The sequence below is a fragment of the Protopterus annectens genome, chromosome 8.part0 (assembly GCF_019279795.1).
Source record: "Protopterus annectens isolate FY-2018-M chromosome 8.part0, PAN1.0, whole genome shotgun sequence".
Classification (NCBI taxonomy): Eukaryota; Metazoa; Chordata; order Ceratodontiformes; family Protopteridae; genus Protopterus; species Protopterus annectens.
Genome location: NC_056741.1, coordinates 1,959,151,449 through 1,959,167,158, shown reverse-complemented (window position 1 = coordinate 1,959,167,158; position 15,710 = coordinate 1,959,151,449).

Sequence of the window (15,710 nt, the reverse complement as noted above, 5' to 3'; positions counted from 1 at the left end):
CTTTCCTTATTTCATTTACATCTTGCGTATAATGAATACAGATTCTCATCTTTTCATCATTAAGCCTTTTCCTATTGTGTATTTCCTGATTTTCATGAGGTCTCTCTGCAAAGTAGGGAGAAGCTCTCTCTTTTCTTAATAGATCGATTTTAAGCTTAGCCAAGTATCCCTTGTGAGACTCAAATGCTGCACCTTGTGTTTGTAAGGCAAACACCTTAACCATTAGGCCACCCTCTCAATAATAAACAGCTACTGGACATCTCCACTCTTTTCCCCCCTCCTGCGCAATAACTGGTCTAAACATGTGGAAGGTGAGGTATAATTTCAGTAAAAGGCTGGATTTTTTTGCTTTTTAAGCAGTATGACGTGCTTTACAAATTCTTCTCTGCTAGCCCAGCCTATTACATGGCAGCAGACCTATAAATCTCTCTAATCTGCTTGATCATACCTCATAATTTTTCTCAGTCTCTGATAGAACTTATACTTTTGTAATAGAATACTAGACATCACAATCAATAAATAATGGCAAAAAAAAATAAAACAGGCTCAACAAGCCACCTATTACTATATACCACTGTTACACATAAAATTCCTACAGCTCCTGTTGTTCGAAGTTTATTATATTTAAAAGGGGTCCTAAATATCAGAGAAAAATATACACGTGGAAACTCCTGTGCATATGTGTGGCACTAAAGAGTTTACAACAAAAAATGAATGTGAATGTCAAATGTGTTAATTCATTTTTAGCAGCTTTGTAGCATGCAATCAAATATATAAGCTACTTCTGAGTTATCCAATGAACAAATTAATCAAAAATTAATTCTTTCTCATTCTTGCCTAAGAGCTTTACCACTGTTTCTCAAGCTATAATTTTAGATCATTTGACACTTGGGCCCAACGACTCCCTACTTTTAGACATCTAGGACCAGAATGTCCTGGACAGATCCTATTTGATTTTTCTACAAAAATGGGAACCCATTTTAACAAATTCTAAACAGACTAACTCTTAGCCAAAATTCAAATTATATCCATGCTTAAAAAAGCTTTATTTAAGGATGCCTCCTACAAATGTTTGCAAGAAAATGGCTTTAAATAATTCACTCAAAGAAAAAAATCATCCTGTCTTATCTAATCTAATTTTATCTACCTCACTCAATATAATTTGGCAAATCCATTTACTTCCTGATGCCACTTAGGTCACCCTGAGCTCATCTGGAACATCTTTTTTACTTCTTCATTTCTTTGGGACTAAACATCTCATTTTTCCAACTAAAATACATGAGTAATGTCTCCTTTTTCTTTTATTCACCCTCTGTTCCTCTATCATCTTAATGCACTCATCTATTTGATTGTCTCTAAATACTTCCATGTTAGCTTTTACTTGCTTCACAATTGTGTAAATTTTGCTAATATACAAATTTTTTGACCTAGAATGCTTCCCTATAGCTATGGATGAAAGCACCACCCACAATAACAAAGCAAAAAAAAAAAAAAAAAACTTTCACAATAACAAGTACCAACACCAAATACTCTGCAGAAGGTGGCTCTTCTAAACAAACTTATGCCGTCATTATTTTCACAAAGTAAATGCACACTAATGGCTACTCTATTGCTTGTTGAGTTACCGTATTTACAATTTTTACAATTTGCCAAAGATCCAACTCATTGAACAAATCTCCAAAAATTAAACTCCCTTATCACTGTTTTCATAGGAAACATTCTACTGGTGCAGTTTCTAATTGTGTTACAGTACTGAAATTATTCCTTTCCTTTGGGAAACATCCATGTTGTTCATGTTTCTGTAACTATAGAGTCAGCATACATATGTTTGAGAAGTGTGGGTGGGCTTGTCTCCTCACATTGAAGAGCTGGGGGATGCCCCTTGCAAAAATGCTTACATTTACTGTTTCATGAGATTGATTTATGAAGCAATTATGCTCATGTCTTCAAGCTCTGTGCACTAAAATCAAAACACTGGCCTTTGAAAATCAAAGCAGAGTCTTCAAAAGAGGAGGACTTTCTTATTTTTCAGATTGAAAGGTTTTCAGATAGTAGACCTCATATTGTTAGTGATGATGAATTTTTGTAAATTTTTAATTTATTTATTTAGAGACGTACCTACCATAAATAGGTTTGATTTCAACAGGAAAGCCAGTAAGTCTAGGATTACCTAGGCTAAAGTTGAGGGCCAAAAGCATGTCAATTAAGAGGTATGGCTGTGCTATGTGAGGTTATATCACATATAGAGCCTAATTCTAAAAGAGTTACTCTCAATGTGACTACTTACACAGAGAGCAAGTCTTCTGGATTCTAGCCCATAGGATCTGTCATTCACTTGCCGTTACATAATCAGTATTTATTCCTGTTTCATGGTCATGAAGTGATTGACCATCTCAAACAACAAAACTGAATTTGCAAAACAAAAAAATAACTATTGTAAAGTAGAAAGCCACGTTTTGAAAAAGTATTTGCATGCTGACACATAACTTCCTAGTGTTTTGAAACACAAAGTAAATCATTATGTGTGTGCTCTGCAATAAATTTCCTGATTTTACACACCTTATTGTAGTCGAATTTTATTCACACAATCAAACAAACAAGTAATTGGACATGCTGAAAATCTCAGTTAGCTCTCTCAGAGAGCCTTGTAATATCTGCAAAATAGTTACAAAACTATGCAAACTGTCTACAATGGCCCAACCTGGCATCTGGTCACAGTATGCATTGACAGAGGTATAAAACAATTCATATTTAATAATAAGGATAAAAGATGACTATGCTTAAAACTCTGGTTAAGCTCTTCATAATAAGAGGTCTTCTTAATGTTTTCAATTGCTTAACATGCTGTACAGCCGCAGTATTCTATAAAATATTTACTAAACAATGTCTGTTCCACAATGAAAATAAGTATTGTCATGTGTGCAATGTGTGTGTAATCTGCATGTTTCTAAACAGTTTTAAAAAAAGCAGCATCTTTTAGTTTTTCCAGTTAGGGGTTGCCACTGAGGATCATCGGTCCACAGATTGATTGGCAGTGGTGTTTTTATGGTGTAGAGTTGCCAGCCTAGTGCTCAACCTTCACAGAAAGCATACACATACGCTCCTACCTGCATGTCTTTAAAACTCACTTGACCACAGGGAAGACATGTAGACTCCGCACAGAAGGAGTTGCAGATGAGAATTGAACTGGAGAACCTCTTGTTGTGAGGCAACAATGCTAACCACTGCACCATGGTGGCTGCTGTTTCTAAGCAGTTTTATTTAATTGATATTCTGCACCAGGATTTTGTAATTTATTTTGCTAGACTTTTAAACAGAAATTTTAATTGAAATCCATTGACAGGACAGAAAATACAAAAGTTTTTAGATTAGACCTCCAAAATCAGCAGTATGTTAACTCTGAAAGACAACTCAAAGAAATATATTGTGCTGTGTGAATCATTTATTTCCAACTCACCTCCTCATTCCAGTGTTAATCCAACTCAAATTTCAGATTCAAAATATTACATGAAATAATCTGCCTGGTAAACAAAGAGTTGCACCAATTCGGTGGGATTACTATGAGAGGCTGGCTAGATCAGTTGTCAGCAGTTTCTAAAGACGTTTAACTGTATTGTACATATTAGGAAGAAATTAGCTGCAAACAAGGTCCAGTGATCAAGGAAGATAAGGTAATTGTACCTGATCAACCAAGATGGTCAACATTAGAGAAATACGTGTCCATGACAGATTGTCATTTGTTAAGTCCAAAGAATGTGCATGTGACATACTACATTAACCAAAGAGGTTAGAGCAACTTGACAAAGTTATGCCAGCTGTAAAGTTTACAGCATGTTTCAGGGTCAGAATCCTAGAGAAAACATGATACCAAATAAAAATCTGTCATGAAATTAAATTGGGACAGAACTTAGTTGGCATTGTGTGTATACTGTTATTTGAAATATCCGATTGTTATTAATATTCTGAAAAGCATATTGTCAAGACATGGAAATGAAGCCATGGAATACCAGACACACTGATTTCTGATAATGGTCCATACTTTGTAAGGCAAGTGCTTGACTGGAATTCAAACACATTGCATTAAATTCAATTTATCATCAAAATAAATAGAAAGTGTGATTCAAGCAATAAAGTTTTAACATGCCTAAAAGTACTGTGAAGAAATGCTACTTTTTACTTACACTGGAGTGTACAAGCAGTATGAGCGTCACCTTCACACTTATTGATGGGAGGAAAGTTAAGAAGCAAATTACCTAAAACTCCCACAGTGTTATTACATTATTAAGAAATAACAAAAGCTAGACAGATTTATCATGTCAGAATTGTGAAATCATTACTAGTTTTGAGAAAAGAAGACAGAATGAGAGTGCAGACATGAGGAAATGTGCACAAAGTCTGGATTGATGTCATTCAGCAAGATGTACCAATATCTTATTTTGTTCAAAAAGCATTATATCCAAAGAGCAAACTAAGTTTATAGAAGTTTATAGGAAAGTAAAAGACATCTGCATAAATCAGAATCAACAATAACTTTGCAGAGATTCAAGAGTCTGAAGATTCCTTTGCAAATCCCTCAGAGAATGATGTCAGAATGTTACTAATAATACTGATAATAAATAGAGTTCAGATTTGTGTTTTGATACTGACAGGAAGATGCCAAATATGATACAATACAATTTGTCAGAGCAACTATACTTTTCCACAACTTAATGTGATGCATGTACTGAATCCAGAACAGAATCTGAGCAGTCACTGAAGACTGATGCAGTAACAGAAGTTATTTATGAATCCATATTTCAAAACCTTTTAGAGAGAAAATTAAACTTTAATGACTTTATATATCAAATGTATATATATATCAAAAGAAACACCAAACACTGAAAACACATTACATTTATTGATATTATAACTATTTTAATTATCACTGTAACTGCCAGTAAAATGCTAGTATAGTGTCAGTGGCTCAACAAGCAGTACACAACTTTGGTGCAAGAAAATCAGAAGACTGGGGGTTCTATTCCCACTTGAGGAGACTGGATTAAGTTTTCCATAGCTGACACTGCAGTGCATGCATTTGGCGTGCTGTATACTACAAATGAGATGTTAAACCAAGAGCCTATCAACCTGAGCTGGTGTCAACCCAGGTGAACATAAATGATCCCATAGCCTTTATTACAAAATCATAAACTATAAATGACATCAATGTATTAAAAAATATTCTGTCTTATAAAATGGGCTACTAGCCTAGTGGGATTAAGCTTGTCAGCTAAGGATAATACACAGTAACCTCATGTGCTGGTCTCTCATTGATCCTGATGCTTTTAATCTCTGCCATTTTCTATACCTCAACCCAGTTCTCAACAATCCTTCATCCCTTATTTTCCTTTATCCACCACTCACTTAATTTGTTAAAGTTAATTATCTCTATTCCTCCAGTCCCAAATGTTTAAATTTTGTCCCAGCCTTCATCTTTTTCTACATCTCTACAACCATGTTAATTTCTTTTTATCTTCTCATTATTTGTACTCTGCTCTTCTTCTTTTTTGTCCATATCTACCCTCCTAGTCACTTCATCATATGCCATCTAGTCCCTTGCTCTCAAACTGAACATCACCTTGGTCTGTCAAATGACATATTCTTCCTTCCTTTTCTTGCACCTGTTCTATACATCTTTATTTTTCTATGTCCCTCAATGTATGCCTTAACACTTGTTGATGCTTCATACTCATCATGTCCCTAATTCTAGAGCCTTTTGATCCTCTTTTTCATAACCCCTGTCTGGTATACTTTGTCACCCCCATTTACATTACCTTCTATATCTCCCTAAACAAATTTTCACTTTTCATTATCATCGCATATCTGCCACCTCACCCCTTTACACTCTAAACCTCTTAACCGTTTCATTATGCTCAGTTCTACTCCATACCTCCTAAAGTCAGATATACCCCGTAACACTACTATTTCAATGCCAGTGTTTTTGCCTTACCTTCCTTTCCCTTCTGTCCACATTTATCACATGGTCTCTGTAGCACCCTGAGGCACACTACTGTTGCCTTAACCTCTACATGCCTTAGCACATAAATTGCTAACAGCAAGACTTGTACCATCAGTGCAGTCTCTCCACGTGTTTGTCTCTCATTAGCCCTGATCTTTTTAAACTCTGTGATTTTTTACACCTCAGTCTAGTACTCGTCACTCTCCCATCCATTATTTTCCTTCTGTTAAAAATACCCTCACAGTTTGTATGTCTAACATCCCTTTTATCATATCCCATTAACATTTCCCTATTCTTATTTGTCCTATTGTTGGATACTTCCTTTTCTCTTTTCTTACATCTGTGCTGTTTCACATATACCTTCCAGAATACTTCTGTCATGTACTTGAACCCAGCAGACCCAGTAGATTCTGTTCCTGTTTTCTTACTCCAACTCCGATCGCTAATGATTCCATAGGATGATATACTAACTAGACTGTACCTCATTATGTGGTACATTCTTTATTTTCAGTCTTAAAAAGTCCATGTTCCTCATTGTTCCTCATTGAAAGAGTCTGGCACACATTCAGCATTAAGAATTGTTTTAACTGATATCCATGGAAGGTAATATTGGAGTATATTAATTCATCAAAAGAACTTTTCAACATATGAAGTAACACATTTTAACTGCTCAGTAAGCTTCTTAGTTGAAATTGTTAGTAAACCGTTAGTAAGTGCTCCACATTTTGTCCATTTCTTACACTTTATGAGAGGCAGTTTTCTAGATTCTGGAAGTGGAAGTTTGAGAGCTATGTACTAGATTGACCACATTTCCAACCCCATCACAAGTCTTTTACTCCAGAGGTAAAATCTCCACTATAACTTTCAAAAAGAGAATGAAGTTGTAAGCAACTCCCCATCTTTCTATTACTCCGTATTTATTTTTTGAGCCAAGTATTCCATGACTAAAAGAAATATATCCTGGGACAATGAGCACCTCTGGCTAGTTCATCTGTCTGCACCTATTTGTCTGATGAACTCCTCTTTACCCTAATCTGCATGTCTGGCTTCTTTTACAAAGCTTAAATGCACTGAATACTTTTCCTTTCCACAAGACCTACTTTAAGGTTTCCATCATGAAATCAAAATTCAAAAAGTCAAAAGTCTTCTGAATCCCCCTTCACCCTCTATCTGACATCAGCTGATAAAATTCAGCCTCAGCCACCAGTGATCTATATGTAACCTGCTTTTTACAAACCTCACATATGATTCCCCCACTACCATTGGGAATATAGTATTCAGTCTGAATGTAGTTACCCTTATTTTAGCATCACTGTAAGTACAGAAATTAACTGCGGTGGTGGTGCTGCGGTAGCATTGTCACCTCACAGTAAGTCGTTGACCTGTTTGATTCTCAGCTAGAGCGTCTTCTGTTTATCGACATGCATGAATGGGCATACCTTCATTAAAGGTTGTGCATCAGGGCTGGCAACTCGGCACTTAAAAATCCACTGCCAATCATTAGCGGACCGGAGTTCTGCTGTGGTGACCCCTAACCGGGAAAAGCCGAAAGACACAACAACAACAACAACAACTGAAAGTACAGAAATTGGTCTGTAGTTTGGTTGGTATTCCTCCTCCACTTCTGCTACAATGCCACCATTTCTGTGTGACACATAACTTCCAGCATCTCTCCTTTCTTTCCTATTTTATTAAATAATCTCATCAGCTTGCCATATATTATCCCACCTGCACTCCTGAGAATTTATAATATCCAATTGTAAATCCATCTGGATTCTTGCTTTACACGAATTCATAAATCTACTTGCTGTTATGTCCTCATTTTCCTAGTTAGTTCATGTACCTTCTCTCTATTTTATTCCTGTAATGCTGGCTTCTCAGACATGTACTATCCCTAACTTGTATATGTATCTGCAAACTGCTAAACTGCCACTCAATAGAGTAAACAAGGGTAGTTCATTTCCTGAGATGTGCTGGACTTTTCCGCATTCCAGAAGTCTCTAATTATAAACTAAATTGTACTTGCCGTTCATTTAAATTTGTACTAGCATTAAATATGCATATATGTTTTGTTTAAGTTTTACTATAACTAAAAATTATTTACCTTTATATTGACCATGAGCACGTTTTTAATTCCTAATTCATAGCTCTTATCATATTATTCAGACTTACGAACAAAACATAACGTGTACTGCCCTTCACAAATATACGCATACATACAAATATTTCAAGCAGTGGCATTAATGCCCTTCTAGCCTGCCAATATTCCAAAACCCTTATTCCTATAGTAAGTGTCCAGGCTGTTCTTAAAATATATAAACTAGCAGTTGCTTTAATGTAATGTGCTAATCTATTCCATGCATCAGCTGCTCTCTCAGAGAACCAATTAGTACACTTCTCAGTCCTATAGAATCTTCTACATAGGTTGTCTGATGATTCTCTAGTACTTTTTGATAACCCCAAACATTCCCAGAGGTAGCGGTCTCTAAATGCCCTGTATACCTGAATAAGATCTCTTTTTAGATATCTGTAAGAGACACTGTACAGGTTCGGATATTTTAGGCTTTCTTAATAATTTAAATTTTCACATCCATAGATGCAGTTGGTATCTTTGCTCATGCTTGTTTTATTATAAGGTTTCCCTGTTGTTATGCCATTCTCAGGTTTGGGTCTCACAAACAATAAGTTCATTATTTCTGATTTCCTAGACTTAGTAAATCTTTTTATACAACCTATAGTTCTGTAGCAATTGGTTGATATGATTAGAAAAACTCAAAGCTGAATCTACCCATATACCCAGGTCATTAAATGAATTTACAGTTTCAATCACTGTGTGCAAATAACCCAGCCACTGGGATAAGGAATAAGTATATTAGAGGGTAAGCCTAGGTTTGAAGGTTTTGGAGACAAAGCCAGAGACACAAGATTATGTTGGTTTGGACATGTGCTGAGGAGGGATGCAGAGTATATTGGGAAAAAGATGCTAAGGATGAAGCTGCCAGATAACAGGAAAAGAGGAAGGCCTAGGATAAGGTTTATGGATGTGGTAAGAGAGGACATGCAGGTGGTTGGTGTGACAGAGCAAGATGCAGAGGACAGGAAGAAATGGAAACAGTTGATCTGCTGTGGCGACCCCTAACAGGAGCAGCTGGAAGAAGAAGAAGAATCACTGTGTGCAAATGTCCATTAGCATGTCTCCCCTGAATGTCCTATATATTGTCATACAGCTTCTTCTCCTTAAAACTGATTAGTCAAGTTTCCATAAAACAGTCTATTATTCAAATATTGTGTCTATTGAACAAACAGCCTTCCTCAGTGGTCATTTGCCTATATTTGCTAGTCCAACCCCATTCTATCTACAACAGCAAGAAGTTTACTTCAGGTGAAGTTCAGCATTTTCTCCGCGCTTTCTTCATCTCAACTCAACCTCATCCTCTCCTTCTCTTCCACTGTCATGTCCCATGTATCCTCATCCTCCTTCTCCACAGTGACTTCCTCCTCCTCCTCATTCCTGGGCTGTTCCATGCTCTATCACATCCTGTGTATCCTCATCCTCCTTCTCCACAGTGACTTCCCTCCTCCTCCCTCATCCTCCTTCTCCACAGTGATGTCCTCCTCCTCCTCATTCCTGGGCTGTTCCATGCTCTATCACATCCTGTGTATCCTCATCCTCCTTCTCCACAGTGACTTCCTCCTCCTCCTCATTCCTGGGCGGTTCCATCCTCTGTCACATCCGATATATCCTTGTCCTTCTTCTCCACAGTGACTTTCTCCTCCTCACTCCTGGGCTGTTCCATCCTTTGTCACATCCCATGTATCATAATCCTCCTCCGCAGTGACTTCCTCCTCTTTATTCCTGGGCTGTTCCATCCCTTACCTGGAGAACACATATAGAACAAAACCAAATGAAGCACACACAGTGAAGCACCATTTGACAGGGCTCACCTGCAAAAAACACCTGTATGTCCTGAGCTTCATTGTCTCACACAGCTCACCTTTTGCAGTAAGGGCCGTGTGCACTTTTTATCAACAAACTCACTAGTAATGGTGTTTTCACCTTCTCCTTGGCTGTAAATATCATGATCCTCCCCTTCTTCCCTGTTACGCCATGATTTCATAACTTCCTCCTTCTCCTCTCTCAGATATCATTTTCTAGTCCACAAATCCTCTCTTCTTCTTTGTTTCTGGAGTCTTTAGCACAATCTGTCTCTATACTCCTCCTTTCCTTCCACATTTTCAGCAAGGGTGCTTTGCACAACCTTAATTTTTCCTACCAGAATAAACACTGGCAACTTAGCCCTATCTATTCCCACTCTCTATTCCATTGCAACATGTTTATCCAATCTCTTTCCTCTTCCTGTTGAAGGAATCAGTTCTTCCCTCCCTGACTCTGGCATGTCTTTAGTTGCTGTTTGTGCCACATATAGTAATACTCTTACACTTCCTACGTGTCCTTTCTCTTTGGTACTCTCCTTTCTCTTCCACTCTGAACTGCTCTTTTCCACCAAATGGTTTCCACAAACAGCTTTATGGCCTCCTGTTTTGAATGATGATAGTGCATCTTCCCCTGCCATTTGATTTTTATAAATGCTGGGTATGCCAGACAATCTGCCCCGTTCCCCTTATTTTAACTGCAACAACACTGGGCCCTGTCTTCAATGTTTTGTGATGTACCAGTACTAAAAAAAATCCACCACTTTCACTCATGCATTCTGAATCATCATGTCTCATTTTCAAGCTGCCTGCCATAATATCCACTCATTCCTTAATCAGGTGACAGTGCATTTAAACTATTATATGCCTGCCCTTGCAACTAAGTCACCACATAGTTTACCACTCCATGCACTCTCTCTCTCTGGTTGTTGGTGGTTGCTGGTCAGTGCCTCCCCTCAGCACCTTTCATTATTTGTTTAGTTTGCATTCTTCACTTCCTCACCCTACCATGCTATTCACACATGCTCCCCCACATGACTTCTCCGCAGTCACACACTTTTGTGTGGTCATTTATCCCCAACACTCCTCTCCACAAATCCAAATTCTTCAACACTCAGCTACAACTGTGCCAGCTATCCCATCATCCCTTCAAAGCTGACCTTTCGTCGTACTGCTGCCCTGCCCCTTTCTCACGCCACTACTAGAGTATAAGCATCAATCTTAAGTGGACATGGGTGAGCATCTCTGCAGTTCCCCTCCCCAACAAATTGGGTTGTGTATCCTTCAGTGAAAAATATATACATACATTTTGCATGCCTTTTCCAGATGTCAAAAGCAGATACAAAATCTGATCCTTCACTTTTCCCCAATATTTTATTATATCATCTCAAATCAAAGTCCACAAATCTACATGATATCTCAGTTCTAATTTTCACAACATGAAGTCCAGTCTAAGTTTCTAAGGTTTCCTGCACAAATGCCTTACAATCCAGTCCATCTTTTTCAGCACCCCAGATGATACAAAGATTTCTACTGTACATCTTCAGAATACATTTACCTTTGATTTGTTTTCTCCAGCTCTATAACCACTGATGTATATTTAGCCTTTAAATCATGATTTATTTTATTATTATTATTATTATTATTATTATTATTATTATTATTATTATAAAGACTAAATAACATCTACATAAATATATGGAATGAGCTTCCCTCCTATGTGTACAGGTTTGCCATTATCTTACCTACTCATACCTTGACTTCTGTCACATATATTGCAAGCTATTCACTTACTTTCTGAATCTCTTGTTTCACCTGTTCCATCAGTTTAACTCAAAGTACCGTGATCTCTGTTGCCTCTTTCTAATTCTCCAACCCAGCTTTCTCCAGTTCCTTCATCTGATCCTCTGCCATCTTCTCTGCCTTTCCATATGACCATTGCTGCTCTTTCACCCTCTTTTTTTGTCTTCTTTTGTTCTTTAGATATGTTGGAAACACACTTGAACACCTCTCAACTTCAATTACCTAAAAGGATAGATCCAAATTTATAAAGATTTAACATGACTATAACCATTTGTACATGGTGCTACCAGAAACACATCTGTTCATCATCATACCATCACCAGAATTTTGACTTGCAACTTTTTGACAGGCACTTAGTTTGACTTTTCACTGATTCTGAAATTTAAGAATATGAAACTGCAATGTAATAGTATATAATACATTTCTGGTACAGTATGAGACCTTAACTCATACAGATATAATTCTTCTATGATTATTTAATTGCTACATGTTGAAGATGTGCCAAACATTGCAAAAATATGGAGCATATTTTATTTTGTGTGAAAGTTTCACTGTGTATTAATTGACACCATTTGAGTAGCTACAAATTGTTTGTGCTTTATTTTGTAATTTTGATTTGTCTTTGCTTTGAAAAAAACTCATCCTGTTTGCTGAAGAAGTAGACCAACAAACTGAAGACTACGAAATAAATTCAAACCAGAAAATAAACACCACTCCTCACTGAAACAAAAAAACTGAAAATGTAATGTGAGCGCTTTCATCCACTTACAATGAAGGATCTTCATCAGATAACATGTTAAAATACTTTGCAGTTTAAATAGTCTTACAAAATCAATGACATCCTAGCCTCTCCCATGAAAAATTCAAAAATGCAGCTATAAAACTGTTGTCCTAAAAATTCTCTCTCTCTTTTTAAGATAAGACATATAAATATGAATGCATATATGAAAAGTATCTAGCTAAGTGAAATCAAAAAAATTAAAATTTACCTAACATGACAACTAAAAATTGCAAAAATTATCTCAATAATGATTTCAATTTTAAAACACATTTAAGTGAACAACAGTCCTTTAGTCCTAGATAGGCAAATGTGTTTGTTTTTAGTTGCCACAGCAACTCCCTCTCTTCAAGTTTTAAAGCCCCCCCCCCCCCCGGTTTAACCTCCATTTTTTCAATTACCATAAAATGAAAGGGATGGTCAACATATTCCAAAATATGCCTCGCTAAGGCATTAGTTTTATCCTGCCTCACCAAACTGTATTGATGCTCGTAAATCCTTTGCTTAAATGCCCTTTCCGTGTTCCCTATATAGAATGCGGGGCATTGTTTGTATCTAGCTAAATAAATTACCCCCTTAGAATTACAGTCATACTTTCCTGTCAGAGTGTATTTTACATTTCCAATAGTGAAAGAGGAGGCTACAAGGATGTGTTTACAGTGGGGCCATCTACCACACTTTCTCATGCCTTTGTTGAGAACATAAGTTTTTATGTCCTTGTTTAGTAGTGATTTTAAATTAGGGCCTCTTCTAAAAGTAACCTTAGGCTTTAAGCCTAGTTTGTCTCTCAGAGACACATCATCCTTAATCAAAGCCCAGTTTTTAATCAAGATGGCCCTTAACTCCCTAGCATCACTCGAGAATACTGTGGTGATACTAATATTGAAATTTGATTTTACATTCCTTGCTATGGGGCTTCCTGCCAAACCCAATTGTTGTTCAGTCCACCCAGACCCTTTATTTGAAATTGGTTGGAAGTGCCCTGTTTATCTTTTTCTCCCCACTCCAGTTATGATCTCATCCAGTAAATAAAGTGGATATCCCCTGTTAGAAGACATCTATTTAAGATTCTTACACTCTATATCAAAATCTAAGTCAAGTGTAATCATTTTTGCCGCCCTGACTACCTGTCCTTTTACAACGGCCCTTTTCTGGTAAAAGGGGTGACTACTGCTGAAGTGGAGGAAGTCATTGGAATATGTTGGCTTGCGGTAAATTCTAGTGATATATCTATTATTTAAATTATCCTTATCCAACCATACATCCAAATAGGCAATGGCTTTGATTTCAAAATGATATGTGAAATCCAAAAAAGGGGTCCATTTAGATGTAATACCCATGAAATTCTCTATATCCCCTAGATTACCCTTAAAGAGTACAAATATATCGTCCAGGTATCTTGTGTACCACTGGACTCTCCTGCTGAAAAATTCTTGTTTGAATAGTATTTGTTTTTCTCAGTGGGCCATTACACAATTTGCAAATGTACTCCCACAGGGTGACCCCATCGCTACTCTTATTTTCTGAAGGAATAAATTGCCATCAAAAAGAAAATAATTGATAGAAAGAATAAGTTCTAGCAGACTGAGAATTAGGTCTGTCTTGTCTCCTGGTGTTCCCTTATCAAGTAGGAATTCCCTTGTCCAATCCAGTCCGAAGTTTTGCGGAGTTACTGTGTAGAGGTCTTTGACTCTGTCGTCAAAAAGTTAAAATCCTGATTGAATTCCAGACTGTTAATTGCTCCCAAAAAGCCCCAGGAATCCTTACAGATTTGGGCCTCTGTTTCAAGATATTTCTTTAGTTTGTGGTCCATAAACTTAGCACAGGCATAAGAAATGGAATGTATTCTATCAATAATAGGTCTAAAAGGTGGGTTGTTGATATTTTTATGTATTTTGGGGATTCCAAAAAGCATAGGTGCAATAGGTGCAGGCATGTTCAAATAGTTAAATACATCTATGTCAATACATCCTTCAAGAAACAGATAATTAATAGTATTTTTAAATCTCTGATAGGCCCTGTTCATTTCATTTAATGAGACACATTCATATGCTTCACTATCAAGTAAAAACTTCATTTTCACTTTATAGTCCTCCTGGTTCATAAACACTAGGCCGCCCCCTTTATCAGGGTGCATAATCCTGATACCAGTCATTCTTAAATCCATAATGTTCTGAAATTCTAATTGTGCCAGATTTTTAACATATTGATTGCTGTTAAAGATGAACTTAACTTTTAGATGCCTAAATTCAGCTTCACAAACTTTTTCAATTTTCTATTAGCTTGTACATGAGGGTTAAAAATGCTAGATATCCTAAAGTCCACTAGAACAGGTATATTGTTCACCAAATAAAATTGAAAATGTAATTTGTGTGCAAATAATTTTAGATTCAATAAAGAATTAGCCAAACTCGCCTGCATAGAAGGAACAAAACTGAGCCCTTTTGCCAATGTTTCTATCAATTCAGGTTTTACAGCTGTGGCAGTATAATTATAGATTTGAAAGTCACCTTTTCTGTTGCTGCAGATGCTGACACAATGAAGCGGTTCACCCATTCCATCAATAATGCCCTGGTCTGCCACCTCCTCCTCCTCCTCCTCATCTGATTCTGCTTCCTGGACCGCTGGTTGCGCCTGTTGTTGCTCTGCAATATGTTCGGATATGGTCATTGTCCTTTCTGAAAATCCTGAGACAATGTTCTGCCATTATTTTGGATTTGCCTATTACGTAGTCGGCTATCCCAATTCTCAGGGGTATTTTCTACTTCCTCATTGGCTATAGATGTTGATGATCCCGGCAAGTTGGTATTAGTTTCTGGAATAGTATTGGCATTAGTAACTGGAGAATTAAAAAAGATATTTGTTGTGAGGAGGGTGGAGGAGGATATGCAGTACCTGCCTCGTATTCTCTCCTGTCCCTTTCAATTGTTTTTGTTTTTACCTGTTCTCAGTTTCATAATGGTAGCTTCTATGCTTTTATAGATATGGCAGAAATCAAATTTATATCTTGGAAAGTTCACATCCAATTTAATTTTATGCTCCAGTGTGCTTATATCAGTTTTTAAACTATCCATTTGAAAGGAATAATGCTTCACCAAAGTCTCTAAAAACTCAATCCCCTGTCTATCAAATAATTTGATCGCTCAAAATGAAAGGGAGAGTTTTGGATCAGACCAGTCAGGTAGCACCACTGCCTAAGCC